Source organism: Bos taurus, chromosome 26 (genome assembly GCF_002263795.3).
Source record: "Bos taurus isolate L1 Dominette 01449 registration number 42190680 breed Hereford chromosome 26, ARS-UCD2.0, whole genome shotgun sequence".
NCBI classification, from domain to species: domain Eukaryota; kingdom Metazoa; phylum Chordata; class Mammalia; order Artiodactyla; family Bovidae; genus Bos; species Bos taurus.
In genome coordinates this window covers 44,179,454-44,194,649 of record NC_037353.1, presented here as the reverse complement: position 1 = coordinate 44,194,649, position 15,196 = coordinate 44,179,454, and the positions used below count along the sequence as shown (strand labels likewise).

At 52.7% G+C, this 15,196-nt stretch overlaps 1 protein-coding gene across 3 annotated transcripts in view; it reads right to left on the bottom strand.

The window, feature by feature from the left end:
• The window catches only part of LHPP (phospholysine phosphohistidine inorganic pyrophosphate phosphatase), a 127,315-nt gene that overhangs the window by 30,214 nt on the left and 81,905 nt on the right, over positions 1-15,196 (bottom strand). Inside the window, exon 7 of one of the 3 annotated variants that reach the window (XR_003032731.2) lies at positions 7,266-7,392. The exons of the other annotated variants lie outside the window; for them this stretch is intronic. The gene's annotated coding sequence lies outside the window, so the exon portion shown is untranslated. The remainder of the gene's footprint in view (positions 1-7,265; positions 7,393-15,196) is intronic. 3 annotated transcript variants of the gene reach the window in all.

The window sequence follows — 15,196 nt, the reverse complement described above, 5'->3', positions numbered from 1 at the left end:
ATTTGGTTTAAATCTGACATTGTGCAATATAATGATGAACAGAAAATTCACTAAAAATTAAAATATTTTGTTTTGACTTTTCTTGGAATTACATTGAATAAATGCCATTAAAATGTATTTTAGCCTAAATAAACAATTATGTAATGCTTTAAAGCAATAAATATATTTTATCTCCTAAAAAAAAAAGAAAATGCAAAGACAACCCAGAGAATGAGAGAAAATATTTGCAAATCGTATATCTGATAAGGGCCTATACTCTAGAATATCCCACATTGCAGGCAGATTCTTTACCAGCTGAGCCACAAGGGAAGCCCAAGAATAATGGAGTGGGTAGCCTATCCCTTCTCCAGGGGATCTTCCTGACCCAAGAATCGAACCGGAGGCTCATGCATTGCAGGCGGATTCTTTACCAACTGAGCTACCAGGTAAGCCCGATGAAAGGACAACCCAATTTAAATATGGCAACAGAGACGACAGATATTTTTCCAGGGAAGATACATGAATGGCCAATAAGAGCACGATGAGATGCCTGGCATCATCAGTCATCAGGGAACTGGAAATTGAAACAAGGATGGAACCACTTTACCACCCACTGAGATGGCCAGGGTCTAAAAGTCGAGAATAACAAGTGTAGGCCCTTGTAGGGATGTGAAGTAATCAATGCTCACGTGATGCTGCTGAGAATGTAAAGTGGTGTCGCTGCTTTGGAAAACAGTCTGGCAGTTGCTCAGGTGATTAAAACCTGTTACCATACGACCCAGCTACTCCTGGGTGAAAAAAGTGGAAAAAGCCAGTCAAAAGAGAGCACATATTATATGGTGTCACTCACGTATTTCCAGAATAGGGAAATCCATATAGAGAGAAAGTAGGTTAGGGGCTGCTCAGGGCTGGGAAGATGGGAGGAGGTGGCTTGGTGATAAATAATCTGCCAACCAATGCAGGAGATGTGGGTTTGATCCCTGGGTCAGGAAAGACCCCTGGAGAAATAAATGGCTACCCACTCCAGTATTCTTGCCTGGAGAATCCCATGCACAGAGGAGCTTGGCTGTCCATGGAGTCACAAGGAGTTGGACACAGCTGAGCGACTGAGCATGCACACAGCTAATGGTGAGAGTAGTACATGGTCTCTTTCAGAGAATACGCAAATGCTCTCAAATTGATGATGCTGGTGTGTGAATATACTAACATCACTGCATTGTACATTTTAAATGGGCGAGTTGCATGGTTGTGGATTATATCTCAATATAGCTGTTTTTATTTTTATTTAAAAAATTTTTTTAGCCACATCACACAACTTGTGGGATCTTAGTTTCCCAGCCAGGTATCGAACCCTGTGCCCCCTGCAGTAGAAGCTTGGAGTCGTAACCACTGGACCGTCAGGGAAGTCTCTCAGTACAGCTGTCTTTTAAAAGCCCTATATAGGGGACGTCCTTGGCGGTCCAGTGTTTGAGACTCTGTGCTCTCAGTGCAGAACAGTGCAGGGTCTGTATCCCACAAGCCATGTGATATAGCCTAAAGGAAAGAAAAGACAACCACAACACCAAAAACCACATTCAAAGAGAATGATGAAAGCAAATACGGAAAGCTGACATGGGACAGACGTGGCATTACAGGTCACCGGGGAAAGAGTGGCCTATTAAAAGAAGGTTCTGGAACAGCTGGCTGTCCACATAGAAAATAAAGCGAAATCTCCCACCTCACACGGCATACATGGCCAATTCAAGCATATTTAGAATCTAAACATGCAAAACAAAACTTTAAAAAACCTCTGGAGAAAAATGTAGAAGACCGGTTTTCTGACTGGGAATGGGAGGATGTCTTACACAAGATACAAAATGCACAAACCATAACAAAATGAAAACGGCTCCGATTAAGAAATCCGATTATAATTCCATTCCATACTTGTTCAACAAGACACCATAAGCAAGGGGAAAAGACAAAACAAACTAGACATCAGTGTCTGCAATACAGATAACTGACAGAGGAGCAGAACACGCGAAAGATGATTACAAACTGATTTTTAAAAAGACAAGCATTCCACGGCGAAGCACACGAAGGGCATGAATGGGTAATTCACAGAAAGGGAACTTGAATGGTCATTAAACATTGAAAAAGTGCTCAACCACACCAATGGACAGGGAACGCAAATTACATTAAAATAAGGTATTACTACACCCTCCTCGAGTTGGAAAAGTTTTTCTAAAAAAACAAAACAGAACCTCACAGTATGGAGAATTGGCAAGAACGTGGAGAAACGGGGTTCTTTTCCACTGCGGGAGGGCGCGGAATTGGGCACACCCCTTTGGGGGGATCGGTATATCTAATTAGTAACTGTGGCCCATGCTCCGAGTCAGTTCTGCTTTGGGACTAAACTGCCCTGATAACAGGAATCACTGAAGTCCGGCTGAAAGAAAGAAAAGATTCCTGGGCCTTAAAAAACTCAGACCCGCCAAGGGACAGACCTGGTAATATGTATATTTAACAAGCTCTCCAAGGCGATGCTTACTACCCTGCAAATGCAGGGCGGGGGAGACTGTTCTGAAGAAAGCCTAGCCCATTTCCACAGGAGGCGCGCCAACACGGCTCGCCACAGCGTGATTTATAATCGTGAAAAACACTGGAAACCATCTGCACGTCCATCAACAGGAGCCTGGAATACGAATTGTGGGACAGCCATACATTGAAAGGCTCCCACGTAACTCCAGCCTTTCCTGGCCAACTCTGCAACGCTCATTTCCAGAGGCTGGCCGGGCCTCTAAGTAAATACGTCCTATGTGCGACTTTCCCCACCGGTGCCACGCTGTGTGAACACAGTTGAGGGGAACTGTTAGGAGCTCGGTGCTGGGGGTTCTTGTAGCTTTCCACTGGCTGATTCTTTCCATCAAGAGGTGGGGGGGATCATGCTTGCCAGCTCCACAGTGGCAGTGGGCTGCCTAGCGCGGGAAGGCAGAGGGCACCCCACACTCCGGTGCGAGAGATGCTCCTGGAAAGAAGAGTTCTGTGGTCCAGCCTGGGTGAGGAGATGCAGGCTACCCTGCCTTCTCTGCCAGTCACCACACCTGTCTCCTTACTTCAGGCCCCCGGGGGAGACCTGCCTGACAGTCGGGACACTTGGGGAGATGTGCTGGGGCCGTGTTAGCCTAAAGCGGTCCAGCTTGGCCCAGATGACTTGCCCACGGCTCCTTTTCCACGTGATCCCCTTTCCTAGAAATCCCTCTGGCCCCTGTTGGGGCCTCAGAGCAGCCAGACATGGGTGGGACTGAAAATAAGTGATGCAAAGAACTCTTTTTTCCAAAGGCCAAAACCTAAGTGTGTGAGCCAGGAGTGGGTGGCCCTGTCGGCCAGGCTGCCCGACGGAGTGGGCGGCGGGGGCAGTGGGGCGGTGGGCAGGGGCCCAGCTCTCTAGGCGCTACTCAGACCTGCACTTTCACACACAGCAAAGCGTGAGCTACCCGTGACCAGTGGCCGTGTCTGGGTCCACTGGGGCCTGTGCCCGCTCGGCACCTGGACACAGTTCACAAGCAGGACACAGGAATGTCCTTCCTGACCACGTTCCCTCCTCACCCCTGCCAGGTGCGGGTTTGACACCGTCCTGCCAACTCCTCAGCCCCCGGAACCCCAGGCCATGCCTTCGGCTCGCCCATTGGGAGAGGGCCTGGCAGGACATGGGTGAGGCCCTTGGCCCCCTGCAGCCAGGAGCCTCATGTGGAGATGTGCCCCAGCAACCAGGCAGAGGGCGATGGGGAGTGGTCTGCAGAGGCTTCCTGGGGGTAGCACGTCCAGGGGGACCTGGAAGAGCAATGATCCTGGACACAAGGCCGTGGGAGGTAGAGTAGCCTGGTGTGTCTGTCAATCAGCTCCTGCTCGGAGGCCTGGGGCCGGGGGGCCGGGCGAGGGCTGCTGGAGTAAGGCCTCCAGGCCCCTCAGCTGCCCCAACACGGGCACCCAGGGCAGGCTCCGTCCAGCAACAGCACCGGGGCAGAGACGAGCAGCCTGATCCACTGACTCCTGAGGCACTGTCACTCGGTCGGCCACTTCCCCAGCTGGACTGGTGCTGGGGGGCTCGGGGACCATGAGGGCATGGCCTCATCTCCGGAGCTCAGGCCTTGGGGGGAGACACACATGAATGGGTGATCATGGGAGCTAGAGTGGTTACTCACAGCCTGAGGGCACCATGGGAGAGGAAGAGCTGATGGCTGAGAAGATGGACAGGAGTGAAGGCGAGTCCATGTGTGTGGGTAAGAGTGCAACGTGTGAGGGCACATACATGTATGTGGGCATGTGTGCAGGTGCATGTGGGGGCATGTATGCGCATGTATATGGAGGTGTGTGGGCATGTGTGTATGTGGGGGTGTATACATATGTGTGGGCATGTGTGCAAGTGTATGTGTGGGTGGGGGCATGTGTGTGCATTTGTGTGTGCACATGTGTGTGTGCCTGTATGTGGGGCACCTGTGTGCATGTATGTGGAGGCATGTGGGGTGTATACATGTGTGTGGGCATGTGTGCAGATGTGTGTGTGTGTGTAGGCATGTGTGTGCATGTGTGCATGTGGGGATGTATATGTGTGTGGGTATGTGTGCATGTGTATGTGTGTGGGGTATGTGTGTGCATGTGTGTGTGCCTGTATGTGGGGCACCTGTGTACATGTGTGTGGAGGCATGTGGGCATGTGTGCACGTGGGGTGTATACATGTGTGCGGGCATGTGTGCAGATATGTGTGTGTGTATAGGCATGTGTGTGCATGTGTACAGAGGTGTGTGTGCATGTGTGCATGTGGGGATGTATATGTGTGTGGGTATGTGTGCATGTGTATGTGGGGGGCATGTGTGTGCATGTGTGTGGAGGCATGTGTGAATTGCAGGGTATGTACATGTGTGGCTGTGTGCATGTGCGTGCCTGCATGCGGGGGCACCTGTGCGCATGTGTGTGGAGGCGTGTGGGCACATATGCAGGTGCATGTATGTGAATGTGTATGGGCGTGAGTATGTGTGTGTGGAGGCGTGTGGGCATGTGTGCATTGCAGGGTGTACCTGTGTGTGGGTGTGTGCATGTGCATGCCTGTATGTGGGCACCTGTGTGTGGAGGCATGGGTGCCGGTGTGTACATGTGTATGCGTGGCCATGTGTGTATCACCCCGCTGTAAAGCAGGGGTGATAATGCTACCAACTTCCCGGGAGCAACACAGAGTCAGCATCAGGCCTCCAACAGTAAGCACACAGAGGGCACAACACAGAGTCAGCATCAGCCCTCCAACAGTAAGCACGCAGAGGGCACTGTCATTCTTACTCCATTTCCCAGGCGTGACGCGCAACAACAGCGCCTGCTCTGTCTCCTTTAGAGGCTGCTGGGCGGGTGGACACGCACCCGAGGGCGCAGGATGATACACAGTCCCCTGGACACTGGCAGATGGAGGCTCGGCCTTGGGCTGGCGTTCAGCAGCTCACCTGGGGCACAGGCCAGATGGGGCGCGGGTGGGAGGCAGGGCCTGGGGGATCGTCGGCTGTGCAAGGAGGGTGGGCGGCAGGCTCCCCCTGGACAGCACAGACACTACCTAGGGTGCCCCATCTGGAACAGGCCTTGCACTGGTGCCTCCCCCTGCAGAGGCTCTCCCTGGTCCTCCAGCCCTGCTCACTCAGGGAGGAAGAAGGGGGTTCCTGGGAGACCCCTGTGCCCACGTTCCAGGCAGGCCTGGGGGCAGGCTGTGGAGGGGGTTGGCTCGCCACCTCGGCCCAAGCATCCTCCTGCTGCCTCACACTTCACACCAGCACTTTACATCCTACTGGGTTCTTAACGTTGTTTTTTTTTTTTTCTTCTTTAAACATATTTCTGGGAAAGCTGTAGTTTTACTTTTGTCCCGCGAGGTTTGTTTTTCTAAAATACGTGTGCACTCTATTAGGCGATAAAATCTCCACATGAAGTCATCCTCAGCAGCTCATAATCAAAACCCCGGGTGTCCGGAGAACAAAGCGATTGAGAACACCAGGACTGAGCCCTGTGGACAAAGTGCAAGTGACGGGCAGTTGGGAGCCACGTTTCCCTTTGGCTCAGACCTCTGCTTTGCGAACCGCTGACGGCTGAGTGTTGCAGCAGACACCCAAGGGCTGTGAGCCTGTCCGTGGGCCAGAAGGTCACCTGGAGTCCTGGTTCTGCCCAGGGCCCTGCCATCCAGATGGGTCATGGCTTCTGCTCACAGGCCCACGGCATCAACAGGATGGAACACTTACTCCTTTTGGGAGAACTGTACTCCCTCATCCACGCACATGACGGTTTTGGAGGCCGGAGTGTGGACGAAGAAGCCCAGCTCTGTCCCTGACCCCCCCTCACACACACACAGCAGGTGACATGCTGGCAGCGGGTCTAGGGGAAGCTGGTGCAGGAAGAGGAGTGGACAAAGCGGATCAGGGACGCAGGGGAAGGATGGACGCGAGAGCCGGCACCTTCTGAATCATTTTTCCCACAGAGGCCAACGCCTTAACCTTGGCCTTCCAGCCTCCAGAAGTACAAGAAGACACGTGTCTGTTGCGTAAGCGCCCTGGTCTGTGTGGCCTGAGCAGACTAACACGTGGTGTCTGAGCAGGGGAAGGGAGGGGCCCACGCAGCACGTCCCTGGGAGAACTGGGACCATTTTGTGGCATGTCACTCAATTTGTTTTTTAACAGGCCTCCCAGGCAGCCCAGTGGTAAACAGTCTGCCTGCTAACGCAGGAGACGCAGGAGACACGGGTTTGATCCCTTGATCCGGAAGATCCCCTGGAGAAGGAAATGGCAACCCACTCCAGTATTCTTGCCTGGAGAATGCCATGGACAGAGGAGCCTGGCGGGATACAGTCCATGGGGGTTGCAAAGAGTCAGACATGACTGAGCAGCCTATTCACGTGCCATACCATTCACTTATCGAAAGTGCAGAAGTCAATGGGTTTTGGTGTACTGCATAACTGATTTTTCTAAATTGCAGTAAAACATATAGAACATAGAACTTGCTACTGTTTTTTTAACGGTCCAATCCAGTGGCATTCATGACATTCACAGTGCTGTGCAACCATGATCACTATCAAGCTCCAACAGGCTTACAGAAACAGAAACCAGTACCCCAAACAGGTCCTCTGTCCCCACCACGCAGTAACTCAGCCCCGGCAACCACCACTTGACTTCCTGCCTCTGCGAGTTTGCCTCCTCCGGATATTTCACACAAGTGGAAACGTACAGTAAGTCGTCCGTTTGGTCTGCTTATTTCACTGAGCGTAGTCTTTAAGGTCCACTTACGTTGTAAAGTGTGTCAGGAACTCATTCCTTTCTGCGGCTGAATAATATTCCATCGCAAAGAAAGACCACACTTCGTTTCTCCATTCACTGGCTGGGGGACGTGTGGGTTGTTTCCGCCTTTCTGCCACTGTGAAAACAGCGCTATGAACATTTGTGCATCGGGTCTGTTCGTCTTGGCTTTTGGCTCCCTGCTCACTGTGGTATGTCTGAGTTTTCCCGTGTTTACGGGGAAGGGCGCCCAGGGCTGTGGTTCCATTCTCAGCTCCGCATCAGGGGTACGTGCCATCTCACTGCAGGTGACGACCGCCCTGATGATTTGGCTAAGTTGAGTCTACTGGGGTCCACTGTAAAGTCCCCATTTTCCCTTCTAAAACTGCTAAATATTCAGAGAGGGGTAGTTCAAGGCTATGTAAATAGTCTGTTGCTGCTTAAACTTCCAAAGGGCTCTCTGTTTGGAACCTGCCAGGCTGGAGATGTCTACTGATGGGCAAGGGCCAGAGGTCACAAGGTTACTGACGCCAGAGCTCGGGAGGGTTGGCTGTAGGCCGAGGTTAAAGAAGCATCCCCGGTGGGGTTTGCGGCCACAGGCCCAGGCCAGTAGTCACCTACGGGGAGACCGGAGGAGAGCGGGTGGCTTCAGTCAGGCCACCCTGCCGCCTGCAGCGTCTCTAGATAGGAGAGAGAGCAGGCCGAGAAGGAGCCCTGGTAATGACTGAGTGCTGAGGGCTGAGGGGAGAGCGTGGCCTCAGCCGGCAAAACCTGGGAATCCGTCCTTCATTCTCCAAGACGACAGGCCGGCGGGGTCACCCTCCACATCTCGACCCAAGCCCGCTTGGCTTACCTCCCATCACCCCCTCACCCCGGTCCCTACGCATCGTCCCTCTCACCCTTCAACCCAGAACTTTCATGGCAAGACTGTTCAAAGCAGTGAAAACATAGAAACAGCCGTGTCCGTGACTCTGGGAATTATTAGTCATATAACAGCACGACTGTGTCATACTTGCCTGGCAGCTGCAAGAGAGAAGGTGGCTCCGTACACACTGAGCAGACACCCAGGGCATATTAAGGGGGAAAGCAAGATTACTGAACTTTATACTTGGGGTATAATCCCATTAAAGTTAAAAAAAAAAAAAAGTATGTGTTTATATACACATAAGAGCCCCAGGGGCCCATGTCAAACTGCAACAGTGGCAATTACTTCCCGCAGCACGGCGATGAGGCGGCATCCAGGGGCCGTGCGTCCACGTTACTGGAACAGAGTATTCCCTTAACAGTGGGCGTCTACTACTGGGTACCTTCGGCCACCACCTCTCCGTGGACCTCCTGCAGAGGCCGCCTAAGGGGTCTTGCTGCTTTTGCCCTCCCCTCTCCTGTCATCTCTCAACCCAGCAGCCAGAGGGACCCCTTCCAAGCATGAGGTCAGCCCGGGTCCTCTGTGCACACCCTGAAACGGGCCACCCGGCAGAATAAAAGCAGAAGCCCCGATCCCTCTGACCCCCTCAACTGCTGCACCCCTGGTGCCCAGCACCCCACTCCCCGGCACCCTGCTTGTGGTTCACATAGAATATGACCTGCCTGGTTACGTGCTCCATCGCCCACCCTCCCCTGCTAGCACGCGAGCTCACGTGGCAAACACTTTGCCTCTCCAGCACTCTGATGGCTCCCGAATGCCCACCCCATGAGAGCTGGTTCAAGGAGTGAACTCAACAGAAAAACCATGAAAACACTTGCATTCATTATAAGTTCTTTGATCTCCCTGATGAGCTGGACTGTATTACCATCAATGCCGCAATGGCCCCCTTACCTTCCAAGGTCTTCCTTCTGGGTACATGGGGACATTCAGGGGATGTTTGGGCCAAGGATCTAAACGTTCACGTTTGCCATGTTATTTATTAAGTTTCTTGAATGGAAGTGAATGCACTTAATCTCTTTGACGTATGCTTACCCAGTCTCTAAAAGTGGCTGCTTATTCCTCAAACTGACATGGGGGTCAATCATTTGACCCAGAAATTCCATGGGTTAGGTAGGTTGTATCCAAGACAACAGAAAACACATGTTTACCAAACACTTACACGTGGAATTTCAGAGCAGCACTACTCACAATAGCTGAAAAGCAGAAACAACTCCAGTGTCCATTACTTGACGAATGGATAAATAACAGATGGTATATTCACGTGTGAGAAGGAGTTCAGTTCTCACATACGCTACATGCGTGCTCCAGCTGTGTTCACAGGCTGCCTTGAGCTCCACGTTCCCGCGTGCACTAGAAACCCTGACTCTCACCTGGCACGTATGTCCCCCTCACCTGCCTATGATCATGAAGAGTGTCAGACACGGGGCTCCCAGTGCCAAGCACACACCCAGCAGAAATACGTCTCACGGGTGCACACGACACGTAGCAATGTTCCAGCACCCCATTCCGGTTGCTAACAGCCCCTAGTGCCCGCATCATTGCAATGGGAAAAAACAGCAGAAACTACTACAATCAGCAGGCGATGCAGCCTACACACTGTCACAGGAGGATCTCACAAAGTTAGTGCCAAGCAGAAGAAGCCGGGACACGAGGGAGCGCTCGCTGCGCGGCTCCATCTCATAAAGTAAAGACGTGGGAGTCTGGAGAGGGGTCGTCCCAGCGATGGGGGAGGGGACAGGAGAAGGCACGTGGGGGCTTCTGGGGCCGGGAAACATCCTGATTCTTGACCTGGGTGTGGGGGAATGTTTACTGGATATATTTCCCTCTGTGAATATATATCAAGCTGTGTGTTTATAATACACACCCTTTTGTTATTTTCAATGAAGTTAAGGAAATTTTAGGAAGACCCACAGAGCATTACCTAGACAGCATAGTAAAAAGCAGAGACATTACTTTGTCAACAAAGGTCTGTCTAGTCAAGGCTATGGTTTTTCCAGTAGTCATGTATGGATGTGAGAGTTGGACTACAAAGAAAAAGAAAGCTGAGCACAGAAGAATTGATGCTTTTGAATTGTGGTGTTGGAGAACACTCTTGAGAGTCCCTTGGACTGCAAGAAGATCCAACCAGTCCATCCTGAAGGAAATCAGTCCTGAATATTCATTGGAAGGACTGATGCTGAAGTTGAAACTCCAATACTTTGGCCACCTGATGCGAAGAGCTGACTCATTTGAGAAGACCCTGATGCTGGGAAAGATTGAAGGTGGGAGGAGAAGGGGACGACAGAGGATGAGATGTCTGGATGGCATACCAATTCGATGGACATGAGTTTGAGCAAACTCCAGGAGTTGGTGATGGACAGGGAAGCCTGGCGTGCTGCAGTCCATGGGGTCACAAAGAGTCGGACACGACTGAGCGACTGAACTCAGCTCAACAGAAGGTTATATAGCTACTGAAACCACGTGTTACAGTGGATCATAGGGAGCGGCCGTGTGTGTGCGCGTGCACGCGTGTGTACACAAGTGTGTGCTGGTGTGTATGAGTGTCCACACATGCGGTGATGTGTGTGCTTGTCCTGGTGTGCACACGTGACTATGTAGTGCCTGAGTGAATGTGTGTGTGTGCACGGTTATCTATGCACACATGTGTGTGGGCGTGCACACAGACATCCAACCCAGGAGAAGGACGCGCCTTCAACCACAGGAGGCTACAGTCCACAGCTGGTAAGGCGAGTGGTCACCTGAGGCTGATCTGGGATGTTAACCAACAGTACCGTCCTAGGTCAGCCAGAGTGCTGCTTTGTGGTCATCTGGGGACGTTAAAGGAGTCAAACTGCCCACAGAGGAGCCCATAAAGGACCTTCTCATTAGTAGCAGTAATTCTAGTTGCCACATACTAAAGCGCTGTGAGGAGCCAGGCGGTACTTGTGCTTTCCATTTTATCATTTATGCCCATTCACGAGTGGAGGAGACCAAGGCCGAGGGGACAGCAAGTGTCTGGGCTGGGATCTGAACCCACCGGTGCCTCTGGTCACCCACAAGCATGGGCTCACTCCCTGCTGTGTGCGCTGGCTCTCATTTAAAGAACATGTATCATGTCCGGTTCTGCCCAGGCCTCTGGACACAGAGCTGACCCAGGCAGGACCCAGCCCACTGTGGGGACAGACCCAAGAACATTTAGCCCCATCAGAGACTGTGACAAAGGGCTGGGGTGTCCAGAGGGTGGAGGTGCAGGGTCCACACTCTCTGGGACCCTGAGACCAGGGCTGGAGTCCCAGCTCTGAGCTTCCGGGGGTCTCAGGGAACTCCCCTTTTCCGTCCCCCTCCCCTTGTCAGTTCATCTGCCGGATAAGAGTGTGGCCTGGGCGCCCTCACTCTGAGAACTGGAGTAGGGCTGGTAGCAGTAGCTGAGGTCGGCACTGCTTCAGGCAAAGTGAGGCTGCCCCGGGGATCCACTGGAAAGGGCTGGGGGGCCAAGATGAACAAATTGTCCCCCAGACACCGCTGCTGACCCTCAGACCTTTGCAATCCATGGCTGAGGTGAACAGCTCAGCTGACCATCCACCCCTCACCCCCAACAGCCTCATGGTGACCTGGTTGTGATTCTGCTGGGATCCCACAAACTCTGCACAGAGGACCCCAAAAGATAGAGGTGGGCTGGGTAACGGGCTCCAGGTGCGGGGGTAAAGGGATAAATCCTGGTTTGTAGTGTTGCCGATTGTCAATACCTCCACCCTGGTTAATTCAAGCTACCGACGTGTCACGGCTGACTGCGGCTGAGAAGGTCGTGCACGACAGACTCTCACAAGCTGGGTCCCGGGGGGCCCAGCACTTCAAAGGCTTAAGCTACAGTTAACTCTCGGCACCTGCCCCAAAGGGCTTAGTGTCAGTTTTGGGAAATCTGGAGGAATGCGGCCCCAAAGCAGTGGCCGGTACCCAAGGTCTCTCAGCTTACTGCCCCTCCCCAGGGGACAAGCAGCAGAGTGTCCCCGGAGGGGCAAGGACGGCCCTTCCGAGAGTGGTGTCCTGGGGACCCAGTGATGCTAACCAGACTCTGGGTTAGCAGGAAGGCAGCCAGGCATGCGAAGGGGATATGATACGACGAGTGTCCCGTGTCCAGGATCGGCCCCTAAGAGACACTGGAGAAGGTGCCACCCCGCTCCCCAGGCCAGGCGGGCTGGGAAAACACCTGTCTGGGGGCCTCCCCTGCTGAGCGTGGCATGGCGACTGCCCACAACAAACAGGGCACAGCGGCCAAGCCTGGCTCTGCAGACAACCCAGGGGCGGAGCAGGCCACACGGAGCCCAATGCCTAGAGGCCCTCTGAGGACAGCAGGGGTTCTCACCCCCCGATGCCTTTGCTTGGTCAGGTTTCTGAAGGCGCAAAGCCCAATTTTCTCCACCACGCACAAACGCAGAGGGGCAGCAGTGGTCTTCCAAACCGGCTGGACCCGCTGTAACCCGATCCCTGGGCTGGAGCAGGGAGCTGGCGGCCACGGTCTGGCTCTGTTTGCCAACCTCTTCAGCTGCTGCCCGGTGACCTTGAGCAAGGCCAGATACCCCCAGGCCTGTGGCCGCACGCTGAGACAGTGGGAGCTGGGCTTCCTCCCTGCCTGACAGAACCAGATGTGCTGAGAACAGACACCAGACAAGGCCTTGCAGTCCTTGGATGGACGCAAGGCAAGGGGCTGCCTCACTTCTGGGTCAGGCCTTGGAGCACTGGGCCCCTCACGACGGTGCTCCTAAGGATACCGGGTCAAAAGGAGACTCAGTGGGTGGCTCTCGATTTAAAAATATTTTTAGAAAGAGGTGCAAAACCTGGAAACCCAGCTCAACAGGTCCTGCTCCCCCGAGACTAAACCATCACTCCTTATCTAAATGCACTTCAGCAAAGACCTGTAAGTGACTTCTTAGGGACGGTGACCTGCATGGTGAGCCAGCGGCATCTGTGTTCTTCACCGACTTCAGTAAAGGATGCGGCAGAGACTAGACCTTACTTCCTACCCGAGGTCCAAGGACAAACCAACAAAACCCTCTGCCTCAACCAAAAATTATTTCCAAGGGAGGAAAAATGCCCTCTTCTCTCACACTTGCCTCTCAGTGCTGCAGAATGCTGCTGGAAGGCTCCAGGGGAGCCTCGAGCATCTCAGGTGGGCCTCGCCTGTCACCTAGGGTGCGGTTTGTGCACATCTGGGCAGAAAGTGAAAAAAGCAAAGCCGCTCAGTCGTGTCTGACTCTCTGTGACCCCATGGACTGTGTAGCCTACCAGGTTCCTCCATCCATGGGATTTTCCAGGCAAGGGTACTGGAGTGGGCTGCCGTTTCCTTCTCCAGGGGATCTTCCCAACCCAGGGATTGAACCTGGGTCTCCCACACTGCAGACAGATGCTTTACCGTCTGAGCCACCGAAGCCCTCATCTGAGCAGAGAGTGTGTGAAGAAGGTACGGAGCGTCCGATGCCAAGAAATTCTCCCCCACCAGCTGGAGGCCCTACAGTCCAAGTCAGTTCTCTCACTGTCCACCTGGAGAGAGCGTCAAGGGCTCAGGCCTGTTCCCCACCCAACTTCAGAGGCCGAGGTCCAAGAGCCGCCGTGCTTCTGATATACCTGCTATAAATCAGAGGTCCCCACGATCCCCTCCTCTGGGTCAATTCATTTGCTAGGAGAGCAGCTCTCAGAACTCAGAAAAACATTTACCCACGTGTGTGAGTTTATTTTAAAGGACATTATAAAGGATACAAAGCAAGGTAGGACTCTCCCAGCACCTCTACCTGCTCAGAAGCTTCCAGAAGCCCATCCTTCTGGGTTTCTATGGAGTCTTCATCATGCAGCCACGATTGACTAAGTCATTGGCAGTCGGTGACTTGACCTCAACCCCCAGTACCTCTCCCCTCCGCTGGGGTGTTGTGGGGAAATGAAAGTGCCAACCCTCTAACCACTGGGTGGGTTCCCCTGGCAACTAGTCCCATCTCAGGGACTTTCCAAAAGTCACCTCATTAACATAAACTCAGCAGCCTGCTGAAAGGGGTTTGTCATGCACATGAGATACTTCTGGCGCTTTTATCACTTAGGAAATTCCAAAGGTTCTGAGGGGCTCTGTGCCAGAAACAGATGAAGACCAAACATACATTTCTTACTATAAAGTCACACTATCACAGAACCCGCAGGGGACATGTTTCGGGGAGGACATCACCACCAAACCGAGACGTGGGTTCCTGGGACGGTTCCTGCCGCCCTGCTGCCTGGAGACTGCCTTCTGGCTTTATGGCTTTGTGGGAGAACAGGTGTGTCTGGTCCGTGAGGCCCACCAGCAGCCGTGTGATTCTGGGATGCGCCTGTATCAGGCAGGTGCAGGGGAAGCCGGAGCAGTAAAGGGCTCAGAGCAAAGCCCACCCTCCCGCCCCCAACCCCTCACCCCATCTCCCGTCCCTGGAACTCAGAGCTGTTGTCAGATAACCCAGTGTTCAATAACCCAGTGCGCACTACCCGCTCCCTGAGAACACTTTGCTTTTGCTCGTGCATTTCCTTTTTTAATATATAACCTCTTCCATCATAAAAAGTTCATGTAGCCATATCACATTTGGAACTCAGAGATAAGAAGAAAACATTACCCATAACTCCAAGAAGAATGCACATACCCACCCCAGACTCAGCACCCTACATTGCAACCACCCCCTTCCTCATCCATCTCCCACTAGGGAGCCCGGAAGGACCAAAGGAGACCACTGTTCAGACAGACAGGGAGATAACAGGTTGATTTCAATTCTCTAACTCAAACCACCATGAGTATGTGGGGACGTGGCCTTCCAGTCTCATTCCCCCAACAAGCATGCCTACTCCAGAACTGTCATCACTCTGAAACAAGAAAGTTTTGTCATCAGCTCCTATCAGATTATATCATAGGCATTTTTCTGGGTTGTTACATACAAAGGGGTTCTCCGCACAGACACCATTTCGTTGTTTTCGCAGTAAACTTTTATCCTGAGATAACTATAGATTCACATGTGGTTTCTCCCAATAAAAA